The sequence below is a fragment of the Diaphorina citri genome, unplaced genomic scaffold (assembly GCF_000475195.1).
Source record: "Diaphorina citri unplaced genomic scaffold, Diaci psyllid genome assembly version 1.1 scaffold228, whole genome shotgun sequence".
Taxonomy (NCBI): domain Eukaryota; kingdom Metazoa; phylum Arthropoda; class Insecta; order Hemiptera; family Psyllidae; genus Diaphorina; species Diaphorina citri.
The window spans coordinates 155,606-173,676 of NW_007377665.1; positions in this window are offsets into that span (position 1 = coordinate 155,606).

Consider the following 18,071-nt stretch of genomic DNA (forward strand, 5'->3'; position numbering starts at 1 on the left):
AAATTGATGAAAATGATTCAGACAAGGAAATTGATGAAAACGAAATACAAGAGGAAATTGATAAAAATGATTCAGACAAGAAAACTGATGAAAACGAATTACAAGAGGATATTGGTGAAAATGATTCAGACAAGGAAATTGATAAAAATAATTTAGACAAGAAAATTGATGAAAATGATTCAGACAAGGAAATTGATGAAAACGAAATACAAGAGGAAATTGATAAAAATGATTCAGACAAGAAAACTGATGAAAACGAATTACAAGAGGATATTGGTGAAAATGATTCAGACAAGGAAATTGATAAAAATAATTTAGACAAGAAAATTGATGAAAATGATTCAGACAAGGAAATTGATGAAAACGAATCACACAAGAAAATTGATGAAAAAGAATTACAAGAGGAAATTGATGAAAATGATTCACACAAGGAAATTGATGAAAACGAATTACAAGAGGAAATTGATAAGAATGGATTAGACAAAGAAATCGATGAAAACGAATCGGATATTGAAATGGTGAATAAGGAATCACACGAAATAATTCGTAACGAATCAGACAAGGAAATGGACTGTTCAGAGATCACAAAACCCAACACTCAAAATATCTCCGTATATGACCGGAAAATATGTAATAAGGAGACAACCATTCCGAATTTTGATCCAAATGGATCTGTAAAACTAAAAACCGAAAACAGTCCAGACTTGGACAACCAGAGTGGAATATTAGAAAATGTCTTGTGTCGAGACTTAGTACCCAACGAAAATAAAAACCGAGGAGAAATAACACAAGACTTGTCAATGAATGACACGAACAATAAATGCTTGCATCAAGATGACACAACAAATATGAGTGAACAATCTGATAATATTGCACATAACACAAGCAAGTATCAACAAAAAAGCCAGGCGATTGAATCACAAGATGTCACTCAAGAACTGAGACATATACTAATGAAACTATCTGTAAATAACAACCAAGGAAGAATAAAACATGACAATACCTCGGTAGAGGATGATAAAGAAGCGGAAGATCTAGTACCCTCACTAGAGACTTATAAGAAACAAGTCAGGTCAAAGTTGAGAAAGCAAAATATAAATGATAGCTTCTTCACAGTCAAAACACCTGCGGTGAATGATAATGGACGAATACAGGATAAAGAGCATAGGAAGACCAACATGTTTGCCAGTCAATCCATTGACATAGATAGTATATCATTGGATGAGAGTACTGGAGCTGGAGACAAGTCATCTTCCAAACCTCACATGTTGAAAACACCTGTCATGGCTTTACCACAAAGAATTCCCACTAAAGCACACAGTTACCCGAGACACGAATACCGTTCTAAATCCAAATTAAGACGTCAGAATTCATCAACATCTGTCATGTTGAAACCAACACAAGAGAATGGGACATTACCTTCTTTTGCGGAAAAAACTCGAGAACCTTTTGGAATTCGGAAAAATTCTAAAACGCGTATTTCTTTATTTTCAAGGGGAAAAATACCGGTAAATCGTAAACTTTGACGTCACGGCATACGCTCCCGTGGGCGATGACGTCAGAATTCATGACTCCCGCTTCGTTTGTTTGTGCGCAAGCCTTTCTGCGCATTTTGACGTGAAATCTGACGCCACAACTCTTCGAACTTTTTTATTAGAACGGCAATTAAAAATTAAATTTTCGACCTTTTAAAGTTACCTTTTCCGAGTTTTGACTTCAGATTTGGATTTTTGACAACTTTTTACGTAGGAATCAACCTTTTATTAATAATATTTTCTTAATTGCAACTCCTCCATTACCTGTGTATGGTCACTGTAACACAGGAGGTATGCTCATGTAATGGATTGGATACTACAGTGCCTCATATTACATAAATTACCTGTGTATGGTCACTGTAACACAGGAGGTATGCTCATGTAATGGATTGGATACTACAGTGCCTCATATTACATAAATTACCTGTGTATGGTCACTGTAACACAGGAGGTATGCTCATGTAATAAATTGGATACTACAGTGCCTCATATTACATAAATTACCTGTGTATGGTCACTGTAACACAGGAGGTATGCTCGTGTAATGGATTGGATACTACAGTGCCTAGGGGATGTAGTATTTCATCTGTTTGTAGTTCATCATAGGTCCACATATACAGTGTCTCGTCACCACGTAGTTGATTCTTGTAGTCGTAGATAGTGCAGTTCACCCAGGCTAGGGGTGTCACAAGAATGTCCTGCAATTGAGATATCAACAATTAGTTTAGTTCAAAAAAAATCTACAATAGAGAGAGGAATTGTAAATGTTAAAAAATAAATAAAAATTGATTTATTGAAGAAAAAAAAAAAGTTTAGTTAGTTGACCTGCCATAAACAGAACGACTTAGAATATATATGTGTAGTTTAGTCGCAACATATTCTTTGAAACCACGGGACAATCTCTTTATATTGTAGTAGAAAGTGGAGAGGAATTTCACGTGTATTGAGCCTAAATGCTTGTCACAAATGTCGTTCCCCGCTAAATAGTATGACTTGACTTGGACTCGAACCACCAACCTCCAGATTCCAGAGTCCACCGTGCTAATTACCACACTACTGGAGGTTGGTACAGTACGTTATCATTCGTGCAGTGTAAACAGGCTTTGAGTTTCCTCTATCAAAAAGAAATAAAATCAAAGTACTTTACTACAGTTGATACTTACTTAACATGATCGTAGTAATTCTTAGAGGTTTCATCTTCAGGGATAGGATCATCTTCCCGATTGCTATTAGCGAACTCCAGAATCCTCTCTAAGCTGGGAAATACTATGGTGTTGTCATAATGCCTGAAATTAATTTTACTTTCATGTAATGATTTAAAATCAAGACTAGAGCCCGTTCTTCCTTTATTCCTTTTAATGTTTCCTAATGACTACCAATCGGACTTGCAATGCAGTGCACCATTGTTATGCCAAGAGGATTGTTTGTTGTGTCTGAAAACATTATAAAACATATTTCCTTCATCTGCCTATGTCTTTTCATGTTCATAATAATGGTCATCCAAACTTCACTAAGTAGATACCTAGATAAGTCAATTTTAGATGAAATGTAGTTATTGGAATGTATGGAATCCTTATTCATTCCTAGACATAATGACAGCAAGTGTGGTTTTAACACAAAATCACCTTTGTGCTGCCTCTGAGCCTAGGTGCATAAAATAAAATACAGCTAATCTGCACACCCCATAAAAAAACATATTTTCTTCATCTGCCTATGTCTTTTCATGTTCATAATAATTATGATCATCCAAACTTCACTAAGTAGGTACCTAGATAAGTCAATTTTAGATGAAATGTAGTTATTGGAATGTATGGAATCCTTATTCATTCCTAGACATAATGACAGCAAGTGTGGTTTTAACACAAAATCACCTTTGTGCTGCCTCTGAGCCTAGGTGCATAAAATAAAATACAGCTAATCTGTATACCCCATGTCAACCCTCCTATCCAATTAGTAACAACACCAGCCTAGTTAGCTTAGTTGGTAGTGTGTCTGCCTTGTAAGCGCTAGGCCACGGGTTTGATTCCCGCCCGGGGCGTATTTTATCCTGATGGGATGTTTGTTCTTGGAACGGCTGGCTTTCTCCTCTCCTGTCTTCCTTCTCTCTTTGATTTCGGGATGATAAGACCACAGCAGTTACAGTTTCCTCTGTCAAACCTTTTTTTTTTTTTAAGAAAAATTAGTAACAAGTAGGTAGGTACCTACTAAACTTTTGGTAACTTTGAAAGAAGACCTACTCAAGAATCAATAGGCTCAATAATACCAGTGTCTATGACCAAGGCAAAGATCTTGTTTCTTGCTTACAATATAGGTACATATAACTCACCAAAAATTGATTCAGGAAAACGGTCTAGTAGTCATAAATGGCTTTTTCTTATTACTTGGTGTTGGGTACTTGGTATCTGCCATTGTAGTTTCAGACCATCTTAGGTTAGTGGGGATGAAAACTAACAGAATTACGGCAAACAGAAATTAACACAGAGACGAAAATAATTAAGTAAATTTCAATAATCCAGGGATTTCAGTTTCTTTTGGATTTGGATAGAAAAGTTAAAGTTATCAGAAATTCTGAGAAAAATCCAAAACTCCAAAGTTTGTTTGTTGAATTCCTCCTGGCCACACACTTTGAGTACATAATCCGACGTCTGCTCCCCACTCGTATGTAATGTGATGGCTTTCTTATTGAGAATCATCGATAGCAACATGGTAGGCGTGGTCTCTGTAGAGATGTTGAACTTGAATGTGTTCTGTACAAACAGACAGACAACTGCAATGTGATCGAATGAAGATGCAGTAAACCCTTAACAGACACCTTCCAATAGTTTGGAAGGTGTCTGTTACACTTTTTGGGGAATGGCAACATTTTTATCAGTTTATGGGAAAACTTCTGAATAATGGACACTCAACCCACCCAAAAAAAGGTTCCGAACACAGTGTTATCAAATCTATACAAAATCATTGAATCTTCCTTTACAAATCTTCACAAGATAACCGGTTCTATTTGTACCACACTGTACAAGGACACAACAGCACCTTCTGATTGGTTCAAAGGTTTTTGTACCTGTGGCATCTTTTTTTCCATACTAGTTACTTATAAGTAATTGGGTTTGTTTGGTCTCACCTCTGTACTCTCAAACTTGACCACCACTACAAAGTGTCCATCCCGTATTCGCACATGACTTTCATCTCCACTTGTTAATGACAGAGAAGGAGGACATATCCTTGGTGGGAACTGATAGCACAGTTTGTCTAACCAGGGCTTCGTGTGGCGCTCCCTAGCGGCATCATTTGTCAACAGTTTCATCTTGGACCGGTACACGTTCACTTCTGAGCTGCGCAACTGATCAAACTCGTGTAGACCTACAAGGAGAAAGAAGTCAATGTGTTAAGCAGAGAATATTAAGTAATTGACTGTTGTGTTAGCAGCTTTAGCTTTTGCCGAATGGCAATAGCAGAATAAAGATATCTTTTTGTATCTGCTATACACCGGGGTGATGGTCTCTAGCTCTAGCCATGTTAAGGTGGCTGGCTCGTCCTGAACCGTAGTCAACCATCGTGAGGACTTGTGCTTGGTCTTTAAAAGCAGAGAGAACGCTTTGAAAACTCATTACTTGACTCATTGAAAAATTAAGTTATACAAATGTAGGAGAAGTCCTGGGGATTCATATCTTGGAAGAACGTGACATGTGTGTTGTTGTTGTTTTTTTTATAATTTTAATTGTGTTAAGCACAAATGTTTGTCACAAAGTTGTTCCCCTCTTAATACACCTAACTACATTTAGTCACTTCACTTGGACTCAAACCACCATCCTCCAGATTTAAAGTCCACCGTGCTAACCACTACAGCACCATGGTTGGTACTTGGAGAAACATGTCATCTATTGACTATTAATGATAATGAAGTATTCAGGATATTAAGGAAGAGACATTATTCTGAAGCTTTTTCATTTCTTCTACCCTCTTACCTTTGCCTATCAGATGACTGATCTGTCCATTGAGAATCTTGTCCGCTTTATCCCCCTGTCGTTCCACTATTTTCAGAATCCGATAAAATGGCTTCACATCACAGATCCGTTTGTTCTCGTCATGAATCTCTTACCTAACTACATTTTATCACTTCACTTGGACTCAAACCACCAACCTCCAGATAATTAAAGTCCACCGTTCTAACCACTACAGCACCATGGTTGATACTAGGAGAAACATGTCATCTATTAATGATAATGAAGTATTCAGGATATTAAGGAAGAGACATTAATCTGAAGCTTTTTCATTTCTTCTACCCTCTTACCTTTGCCTATCAGATGACTGATCTGTCCATTGAGAATCTTGTCTGCTTTATCCCCCTGTCGTTCCACTATTTTCAGAATCCGATAAAATGGCTTCACATCACAGATCCGTTTGTTCTCGTCATGAATCTCTTCATGTTCCGCCATCATGTTGATAAGTGAGAATACATAGCATGACGCATCTTTGAGCATTCCATGCAGAGGATACTTGGCTGCCTCGTCCCATAGGTCCTGAGGAAAATATTCAATATCAATATTTTGTTCTGGTTTGTATGTTCTATGATTCTATGAAAACTCTCAAAAGTTTGAAACAAAGTCAAAACTAACAGAACTTTGATAGGTAGGTATTTTTAGTATTTCTTTATACTTACAAGTGGTTATACAGGTAATTATCTTTTTTTTTTTTTTTTTGCCTTTTTCCTATATATTTTTTCCATTATTTATTAACCTAGGTACTTGCTTATTATTATTATTATTATTTTATTTATTCATTACAAAACCACTTGTTTATAGGTACAGCAATGACAGCATTAGAAAAATTTCCTCATGAATTAACTCAGTCACCAGAAGGTTAATGATTCTGCTTACCTCTTTGATTTCCCTGAGTGTGGCATTGCGGGGTGCTTCCAAGATAATAAACACACCGTTGGGCATCAGACAGTTAAGTTCCACTGCTCGAGTTTCAACAGACTTGGCATTCCAATAGTCAAAGTTGCACTCTGGACTTGCAATGCAGTGCACCATTGTTATGCCAAGAGGATTGTTTGTTGTGTCTGAAAACATTAAAAAAACATATTTTCTTCATCTACCTATGTCTTTTCATGTTCATAATAATGGTCATCCAAACTTCACTAAGTAGGTACCTAGATAAGTAAATTTTAGATGAAATGTAGTTATTGGAATGTATGGAATCCTTATTCATTCCTAGACATAATGACAGCAAGTGTGGTTTCAACACAAAATCACCTTTGTGCTGCCTCTGAGCCTAGGTGCATAAGATCAAATGTAGTTATTGGAATGTATGGAATCCTTATTCATTCCCAGACATAATGACAGCAAGTGTGGTTTTAACACAAAATCACCTTTGTGCTGCCTCTGAGTGCACCTAGGAGCATAAAATAAAATACAGCTAATCTGTAGCTTAGTTGGTAGTGCATCTGCCTTGAAAGCACTAGGCTGCGGGTTTGATTCCCACCTGGGGCGTATTTTATCCTGATGAGATAATGTTTGTTCTCCAAACGGCTGGCTTTCTCCTCTCCTGTCTTCCTTCTCTCTTTGATTTCGGGACGATAAGACAACAGCAGTTACAGTTTCCTCTGTCAAACCTTTTTTTTTTTTTTTAAAAAAAGAAAAATTAGTAACAAGTAGGTAGGGAATGACCAATACACGAGATGTAAATGAAATAAACGCAGAACTCGTGGAACAGATAACAAAGGAAGCAGTGAATGTTGAAGAAGATATTTTACCAGAAGATAGAACTACCCAGCAGCATCAACATGTAGAACAAACCTATATTATTCTAGGTGACATCATCAACACAGACCATACTCTTGAAGTTAATCCAAAAGAACCCCTTCCTAAGACACTAATGTTAGATGAAACCGAAAGAGACATGGACACAGTTGAAAACGAATCACACAAGAAAATTGATGAAAGTGAATTAGACGAGGAAATTGATGAAAATGATTCAGACAAGGAAATTGATAAAAATGATTCAGACGAGGAAATTGATGAAAATGATTCAGACGAGGAAATTGATGAAAACGAATTACACGAGGAAATTGATGAAAATGATTCTCTAATGTTAGATAAAACCGAAAGAGACATGGACACAGTTGAAAACAAATCACACAAAATTGATGAAAATGAATTAGACGAGGAAATTGATGAAAATGATTCAGACAAGGACATTGATGAAAATTATTCAGACAAGAAAATTGATGAAAACGAATTACAAGAGGAAATTGATAAAAATGATTCAGACGAGGATATTGATGAAAATGATTCAGACAAGGAAATTGATGAAAACGAATCACACAAGAAAATTGATGAAAAAGAATTACAAGAGGAAATTGATGAAAATGATTCACACAAGGAAATTGATGAAAACGAATTACAAGAGGAAATTGATGAAAATGATTCACACAAGGAAATTGATGAAAACGAATTACAAGAGGAAATTGATGAATATGATTCAGACAAGGAAATTGATGAAAACGAATTACAAGAGGAAATTGATAAGAATGGATTAGACAAAGAAATCGATGAAAACGAATCGGATATTGAAATGGTGAATAAGGAATCACACGAAATAATTCGTAACGAATCAGACAAGGAAATGGACTGTTCAGAGATCACAAAATCCGTATATGACCGAAAAATATGTAATAAGGAGACAACCATTCCGAATTTTGATCCAAATGGATCTGTAAAACTAAAAACCGAAAACAGTCCAAACTTGGACAACCAGAGTGGAAAATTAGAAAATGTCTTGTGTCGAGACTTAGTACCCAACGAAAATAAAAACCGAGAAGAAATAACACAAGACTTGTCAATGAATGACACGAACAATAAATGCTTGCATCAAGATGACACAACAAATATGAGTGAACAATCTGATAATATTGCACATAACACAAGCAAGTATCAACAAAAAAGCCAGGCGATTGAATCACAAGATGTCACTCAAGAACTGAGACATATACTAATGAAACTATCAGTAAATAACAACCAAGGAAGTATAAAACATGACAATACCTCGGTAGAGGACGATAAAGAAGCGAAAGATCTAGTACCCTCACTAGAGACTTATAAGAAACAAGTCAGGTCAAAGTTGAGAGAGCAAAATATAAATGATAGCTTCTTCACAGTTGTAAATAACAACCAAGGAAGAATAAAACATGACAATACCTCGGTAGAGGATGATAAAGAAGCGGAAGATCTAGTACCCTCACTAGAGACTTATAAGAAACAAGTCAGGTCAAAGTTGAGAAAGCAAAATATAAATGATAGCTTCTTCACAGTCAAAACACCTGCGGTGAATGATAATGGACGAATACAGGATAAAGAGCATAGGAAGACCAACATGTTTGCCAGTCAATCCATTGACATAGATAGTATATCATTGGATGAGAGTACTGGAGCTGGAGACAAGTCATCTTCCAAACCTCACATGTTGAAAACACCTGTCATGGCTTTACCACGAAGAATTTCCACCAAAGCACACAGTTACCCCAGACACGAATACCGTTCCAAATCCAAATTAAGACGTCAGAATTCATCAACATCTGTCATGTTGAAACCAACACAAGAGAATGGGACATTACCTTCTTTTGCGGAAAATATAAAGAAAATCATGATCTCACAATCTGAGAAGTTTAAAGATGTTGATAAATCCGGCATAATCAAAGCTCTCAATGAAATCACCATGTTGTCCATGTCACCTCCTAGTGATGATGAAACCTCAGCGCCCTTATCCAAGCAGCAACCAATACACAAGACAGAGGCAATCACAACAACCAAGTCCCTGACGACACATGATGATGATGATGATGCTAGTATGTGTTCTTTGGAGCTGGATGCTGAAATATATCTCAGTCAACAAGTCTCCTCAGAGACACATCAAACCAAAGACAAGCCCGCTCAGTTCAATAGTCAACAATTCAAAGAAATTCAATTCGAGAGTCCTGAAGATGAGGACAAAGGAGATAAACCGAAATCAACCAAACCGCCACCATTTGCAGAACTTCTGAGTATGATAAACGACATGCAGGCAGAAACTCAAACATCCTCCGATATACCTGAACCAAGTGATGGTAAAACTGCAAAGGAGAAGATTTCAAACCTTTTGAATCAAGTAGAACTCAGCCACTCCTCATCTGCAAGTAGTAACAATGAGGTTCTTAAATATACTTTAAATGACGATTATTTGGAACACTCCAGCTCTGATATTGATACAAGAGGTATCATTATTCCACACCAATCACTACTAGATAGTACTAACAGTACTACTGATACTGTCTCTATACAAGCCCCTAGCACACGACTAAGAATAATTCGACATACAGACGAGAGCGACACGAACTCTCGAACACAAGGTTCCAATTCACAAAAGAAATCTCAACCGAGAAGACAGAATCAAAATCCCAGCAAACAATCACAGAAAGTTGTTGGAGGAAATTGGTCTCAGACTGTGGATGATATATTGGGTGATGTAAAGAAGTGAATCATCAAGTCATGTTTAGTTTAAAATAATTTTTTTCTTCTTTTTTTTCAATTTAATTGGGAAATCTTTAAAAATATATAGATTTGTTTAGGTACTTCACCCCCTTTCTACCCATAAAATGATTCTAATGACCCCGAAGAAAAGTTCTCAAGTTATTTTGTTTTATTTAAATTCTCTGTTGAATAAAAATATCACAAGAATGTACATTTTAAAATCAAAAGGAGGGATTATTGCCAAAGGCTACCTCTAACATCCAATCATTCCAATCAACCTAAAACCTTTTGTATATGATCATGAATTTCGTAGTTTATCAACTTTTAATTTTACATATTTTTTTGTTTATTTTTAATAAATTACATAACTAATTTCATTCTTTGTTTTGAGGTAATTTTCAAACGCCCATTTTGTGGCATCAATTTTCAAATACCCATGTTACACAATACAACAGTAAGACTTTGTACAAGAACACAGGTTGTGTTATTATCAAACAGTTTTATTTGTTTTACAAATCAATAATTTCCTATATCAAAAAGAAATAAAATCAAAGTACTTTACCAAAGTTGATACTTACTTAACATGGTCGTAATAATTCTTAGAGGTTTCATCTTCAGGGATAGGATCATCTTCCCGATTACTATTAGCGAACTCTAGAATCCTCTCTAAGCTGGGAAATACTATGGTGTTGTCATAATGCCTGAAATAGATCACACGATAGTGTTGAAATACGAGCAAGTATTCAAGTTTAAGAATTAGGTAGGTTTTTTTTTCTACAGGGTGTTTTAAAAAAAAGTTGCCACCCCTGCAAACTCGGCCGGCCACTCACTATCAGGTAGACCTGACAGGTACGCCTGATCAGGTCCGCCAGTCAGGTCTATCTGGTAGTGAGTGGAGTCAGAATCATGCAATTTTTAGTTATTCTTACTCCTTATGCATCAGGAAGTCCCAATATCATATTCAAATAATTTTCTGTCTATTACGCTGATAGACCTGTTTTGTCCTATTTTCACGGGAAAACGGCTCGACCGATTTTTTTTTAGGAGTACTCAAAGTAACATAGGCTAACCTAAAGGTCATGGATGAATACGGCATAAAAAAACAATAATAAAAAAGGTCCAACACTGAACGAAAGAAGCGAGCTCTGAGTTCTTACCGGTCCGTTCTTCTTGACCATGATATTGTCCGAGTGTCTATCTGCCACCCCCAGTACATAGGTAGCCACACAATAGCCGGCACATGAGAATGTAAACTCCTCTATCGCTTTCTTCAGAGATACATCAGTCTGGTTGTAATCCTTGAGCCAGGCTGTCAAATAATATATGGATAAGAAATATAAAAAGGGTTCATTTTTCCCAAAGCCGCATTCTAAATGAACAGCATTAAGAAGCTGAAAAAAAGTAGAATTCGTTTTCCATACAAGCCAACAGAATGGAACTTCACAAAGTTACCGAGCTTCAGTCAGAAAGGAATCAGTCAACAGAAACCATGTCAAAAACCCTAAAAAAATGCGTAGTTATTAGCTATTTTCATAGTACATGATACAGAAAGAGTCTTCAGAGACCTTAATCTCTCAAATCAAATCTCAAATTCTTTGTGTTAAAGCAGAGCTTTTTCACATCTTTTGTGGATCTCAGAGCATTACCAAGTGCCTTCTTGGTAATCAATTTCCATATTTTAATAATCGATCTCTCGAGAATTGAGGCCGTGGTTATGAACAGGGCCATCGTAGGACATCGTCGGACTTTTTACGTGTAAAGTTGGCGGGAAATTCGAATTTTTGATTTTTTTTCCGCAACTTGTACAATCTGAATTCATTTTTTACTTTTTATCTTTAGTTTGCACGTTTATATTATACTTTTCATTTATATTAGCTAATAAAAACAAGCAAATTACAAAGCAAACAAAAATAAATATAAAATGAATTTTAAAAATTGCCGCCGGAACAGTTATCTCACGTCGTCCGAGCTCATCTCAGCCCTGTTCAGGCCGTGGTTATGAACAGGGCCATCGTAGGCCATCGTCGGCCTTTTTGCGTGTAAAGTTGGCGGGAAATTCGGATTTTTGATTTTTTTTCCGCAACTTGTACAATCTGAATTCATTTTTTACTTTTTATCTTTAGTTTGCACGTTTATATTATACTTTTCATTTATATTAGCTATTAAAAACAAGCAAATTACAAAGCAAACAAAAATAGATATAAAATGAATTTTAAAAATTGCCGCCGGGACAGCAAAAAGTCCGACGATGTCCTACGATGGCCCTGTTCATAACCACGGCCTGAACCCGGGACCTCCGGAAGCTAGTGTGATAAAAACCATCTGAAGTGTGAAAACAACGCACAATAACTTAAATACATGAAAATACATAAATATCCCATTTTCGATTATGAGGAGTTACTACTCGTAGCTTCTTGATTTCCACATGCTACGACATGGATGAGGGACATACTATGGCACGGAGGAGGGACATACTATGACAAAGAGGGACATACTATGGCACGGAGGAGGGACATACTACGAGACTTACCCAGCAAGGAACCTCGCCTGAAGGCAGAAGTAGCGGAGAACATGCCCTTCTCCTTCTGAATATTAGCGATAGTTTCCGCATTAAGTACCACCTCTATGAGACCAACACGATTATCGGTAGATATACAGCCGTACGGGTTCATACGAAGGTCTAGACCCTTCTTCTTCCATAACCTATAGACACACAGTAAATATTACAAAGATAGCGTATGGCCAGGGTGTGTCTTGTCATTTACGAGGTGAAAACCTCCAAGACTATGAGGACAAGACGACTCAAGGATCAGAAACAGGTGAGCCAGCATTCAACCGGTCATTCTCCATAGATCTTATTCCTTCCTTACTTTCATCTTTTTAGATAAAGAGAAACAATTAACCCAGTAAGACCGAAAACTATTTTTCCCTCGATTTTTTTCTTTTAATGTAAAAGCACAAACACACTTCTGGTTCAAATATTTTTGCCAAACTAAATCAGAACAAAAGAGTATCTTCTTGACTATCTATTTTATCAGTTTCACCACGTATACCGAGTATCTAGCCATCTGGAGGCGAAATCTACTGACACGTGTCTGGTGTTACATACATGTAACGCCAGGACTTGAAGGGTTAAAGTTGATAAAGAAAAAAAAAAATCTGGTGTGAACATCACACGACTTTCCTTATCCTATTGAATTATGCTTATTTGGATGTTCTGTTGTATCTTTTACAATATCTCTATCCGTTTAGTCAGTAGGTAAAGCTGAAAACCGCCAAAAAAAACGGTCGAAACCCGCCAAAAAGCGGCCAAAATGCCGCCAACTGCAGCACCTATCCTTACCAAATGTTTTGTGTTGCATCCTTGTCACATTTGTGGACTACATGTACCTAATTTCAAGTCTATAGCTACTATCGTAATAATAAAGGAAGGACGGGCTAAAAATCCAGGGGTTTGACATCACTGTATTACTGCTGAGAGTGCTAAAAGGTTTATTGTGACGGGCGTTACCCTCGGCCCCCCCATCCAGATACCAACCACGCACAACTTCAATGGTCTATTACTCTATTAGGAACGGGAGCATTCAGTGTGCTATCACCGCCACTGCTGGCTTAAAACCCCCTTTTACTGGGAGTACTCCTTGGTTGAATAAATCATCATTATCATCTGTTTCAATCCTAAGATTGGTTTATAGCTCTCCATTCTACTCTATCAGATGTCTTCCTCTTCATGTCTGCATATGTTTCAGAGGGCATTCAGCGTGCTATCATCGCCACTGCTGGCTTGAAACCCCCTTTTACTGGGAGTACTCCTTGGTTGAATAAATCATCATCATCATCATCATCATCATCATCATCATCTGCTTAAATCCTAAGATTGGTTTATAGCTCTCCATTCTACTCTATCAGAGATGTCTTCCTCTTCATGTCTGCATATGTTTCAGACCCGGAGTATTTCACAATTTGGTCGATGTATCTTTCTCTTGCAACCATGAAATCATTATGCCTGTAGAGATGTCCTATCCAGCGATGTCTTCTTTCCTCTAGCATGTTCATAATCTGTCTTCTTTGTAACTGTATTGTTTTGTACAAAGCTTATGGTACCTGAGATCAATCAATGTGATTTCTCAATATTTAGCCTACACGATGCGCATTTCGATCATTGGATCATCATCAGTTGGGTATGTCAATATTTCACGAAAACAATAACGAAAAAATACGTAAATCGGTAACATTTAACACTAAAACACGGGAAATAAAATAAAAAGCTGGTAATTTGAACCATTGTCAAAGTCGACTGAATTTTGTAACATCAGCATTATATCGACAGTGTTGAGTACATGGTGAGATATCAGACTTTAACTAGCAGTAGTAAAAGTAGGTAGTAGGTACTCAACACGCGTACACCCTATTATAGCTACGGTGCTCCTCATAAGGGACAAATCTCAAGTGAACACCCTGTTTATAGCTACGTAACATCAGCATTATATCGACAGTGTTAGGTACATGGTGAGATGTCAGACTTTAACTAGCAGTAGTAAAAGTAGGTAGTAGGTACTCAACACGCGTACACCCTATTATAGCTACGGTGCTCCTCATAAGGGACAAATCTCAAGTGAACACCCTGTATATAGCTACTGTTCTAGTAGCAGACACCAGTACATTCCACGCCGAAATTTATACGAATTCTTCTCGTACCTACGGATATTGTGACATACTCTTGCACTATAGGTATAGATATACTACAAAGGTATAAATACTAAACAGTACTGGTAACAGTAGTAGGTATGAACTATAAACAGGGCAAACTTGGTTTGGTAAGAAGTTCTTCCTAGGGAGCCATCAGTAGCACCTGGATTTGGTTATTCTCAAGGCTGATATCTTCAACCCTTGGAATCCTTGGAGAGATCGTAGGACGAAAATTCTTTACTGTCAACAGTAAGAAGGTAAGAACACCTACAGTCTGCTCTATATGGTCCTACAGCCTGCTCTATGGTATAAGGGTTATAATGCATTGTAACTTTGGAGGACAGGATAGAAGAGAAACACCAGAAAGTAACCCGTTGAAATGTTTAATATTGCAGATACTTGGAAGGTCGTGACTCCCTATATGAAATCCACGAGCAAGAGAAGAAGGTTATCTGGTCGCACCGTGCTCTGGTCATGTCTCATTCGCCTGAACTATTACCTAAACTATTGGACTGTGTGGAATGGGGAGACAGAAGTGAAGTGGCCGAGGCTACACATCTGGTGTGTAAGTGGCCTTTGCTGCCCCTGGAGAAAGCACTCGAGCTTCTGGACTACGCCTACGCGGATATGTATGTCAGGTAATGTCGATGATATTAATTTATTTTTAATCTGTTATGACTTACCAGTAGATATTCCTGTAGGAAACTCTTTGCCTTTTCCTTATCTTTCTTCTGTCGCACCAACTCATTTGTAGTCTTCAACTTCTCCAATAGTTCCACCTGGAATTAGTAGGAGATAGAAAATTAGTTGACTGAGAGGAGTTTTACCTTGGTTCGATTCCCGGCGGGGTTGAAGTTTTTTCTCTTTGTCAATTTTGTTCTCCAGTTGAAGTTGTTTATGTAAATAATTTTATCTCATAAAAAAAATCTAAGTAATAATTAATATAAAGAATAACTACTTACCTGTCGTATAAGTATCTTCATATGTTCCTGGCTACCTCTGCAGTATGCCTCGAGCAGAAGACCAAACCGAACACTCACAGCAGCTACTTGCATCTCTGACCTCAGATGCCAGAACAAATAGTGGCCAATCTTCTGGTTCTGTAGAGCTCGCCTCAGTAGGAATTCACCCAGGTCACAGTCTAAATAGGATTCATGCTTGAGAGCCTGGACTAGCTGCAGGAGATAGAGGAATAACTCGTCATCCGGTACAGACATTAGACATTGCACTGCGAACTTCCTGTAACATCAACACAATCTCTATTATAAAAGAAAAATATGGACTTCTTTTTGTTAAAAAAAAAGTTGTTTTATTTATAGAAATCACAAATAAAAACAGGTCACTCATGGGTTCAGTGCTTGGAACTATACCCAATATACTGGTGACATTTCCTCTCTGAATAATGGCGTTTATTAATTGCTGTAATGTCAATGATCTGCTCTCTCCCATTACTTCCATCAACCTCTGTCCAACTTTGCAAACAAATTTCTTCGCCTCATCACACCACGGTCCCAAAGTATCTACAGCCAGCACAGCGCGGCGGTACGAAAAAGTTTTGTCCCCTCAAAATTCTTATACTTTGTTTTGTTTCTTTTTTTCCCTTGAGGATGTAATAAGAAAAAAACCCCATAAAATGGTCTACAGATTAAAAATAAATTAATATCATCGACATTACCTGACATACATATCCGCGTAGGCGTAGTCCAGAAGCTCGAGTGCTTTCTCCAGGGGCAGCAAAGTAAAATTGTTTTATTTATAGAAATCACAAATAAAAACATGTCACTCATGGGTTCAGTGCTTGGAACTATACCCAATATACTGTTGACATTTCCTCTCTGAATAATGGCGTTTATTCATTGCTGTAATGTCAATGATCTGCTCTCTCCCATTACTTCCATCAACCTCTGTCCAACTTTGCAAACAAATCTCTTCGCCTCATCACACCAAAGTATCTACAGCCAGCACAGCGCGGCGGTACGAAAAAGTTTTGTCCCTTCAAAATTCTTATACTTTGTTTTGTTTCTTTTTTCCCTTGAGGATGTAATAAGAAAAAAAAAACCCACAAAATGGTCTACAGATTAAATATAAATTAATATCATCGACATTACCTGACATACATATCCGCGTAGGCGTAGTCCAGAAGCTCGAGTGCTTTCTCCAGGGGCAGCAAAGGCCACTTACACACCAGATGTGTAGCCTCGGCCACTTCACTTCTGTCTCCCCATTCCACACAGTCCAATAGTTTAGGTAATAGTTCAGGCGAATGAGACATGACCAGAGCACGGTGCGACCAGATAACCTTCTTCTCTTGCTCGTGGATTTCATATAGGGAGTCACGACCTTCCAAGTATCTGCAATATTAAATATTTCAACGGGTTACTTTCTGGTGTTTCTCTCCTATCCTGTCCTCCAAAGTTACAATTTTCCGAATTTTTCTTCGTTAGCACTGTGAATACACTAATTCATTTCTATACGCCTACGCCTCGCCTCACGAAAAAAAAAAAAAAAAAAAAAAAAAAAAAAAAAAAACATCGTGCCAAAGAAAAAACCGTTTCGTGCAGTGTAAACAGGGCTTTGAGTTTCCTCTACAAAAAGAAATAAAATCAAAGTACTTTACTACAGTTGGATACTTACTTAACATTAGTCGTAGTATTTCTTAGAGGGTTTCTCTTCAGGGCATAGGATCATCTTCCCGATTGCTATTAGCGAGACTCCAGAATCCTCTCTAAGCTGGGAAATACTATTGGTGTTGTTCATAATGCGCTGAAATAATTTTACTTTCATGTAATGATTTAAAAACAAGACTAGAGCCCGTTATTCCTTTATTCGTTTTTAATGTTTCCTAATTGACTACCAATATAATATTATTAAGTCATCACCCATCCATTTATTGGCCTTGCTCCTCGGCGTAGCTCAACAATATGACGCCTAAAACCGGTCTTAAATTAACGACTGAAGTGTTATCTAAAACTTTCTCGCTTTGAGTTCATAGGTCTCGTCGCGACAAAATTCAGAGCTTCATTTGTGTGAGAGAAATGTGAAAAAAAAAAAAAAAATCCCCCAAAAAACCATTTTTTGTTTTTCTTTTGGTAGCTTTTGGTTCTCTGGACACAAATTTGCACCACATTTTCGTGATTCTGGAAAAAAGACTTTAATTTGATATATAAGTCGACCCAGGTTTTGGATAAAGTCTTTCCATTGGGGACAGACAGGAGTGACAGACAGATAGACGACACGAAGCGAATACCATTAGTCCCGTCCCTTATACCCTTTTTGTTACATTTACTGTAAAAATAAAGGAAGGACGGACTAAAATTGGATACTACAGTGCCTCATATTA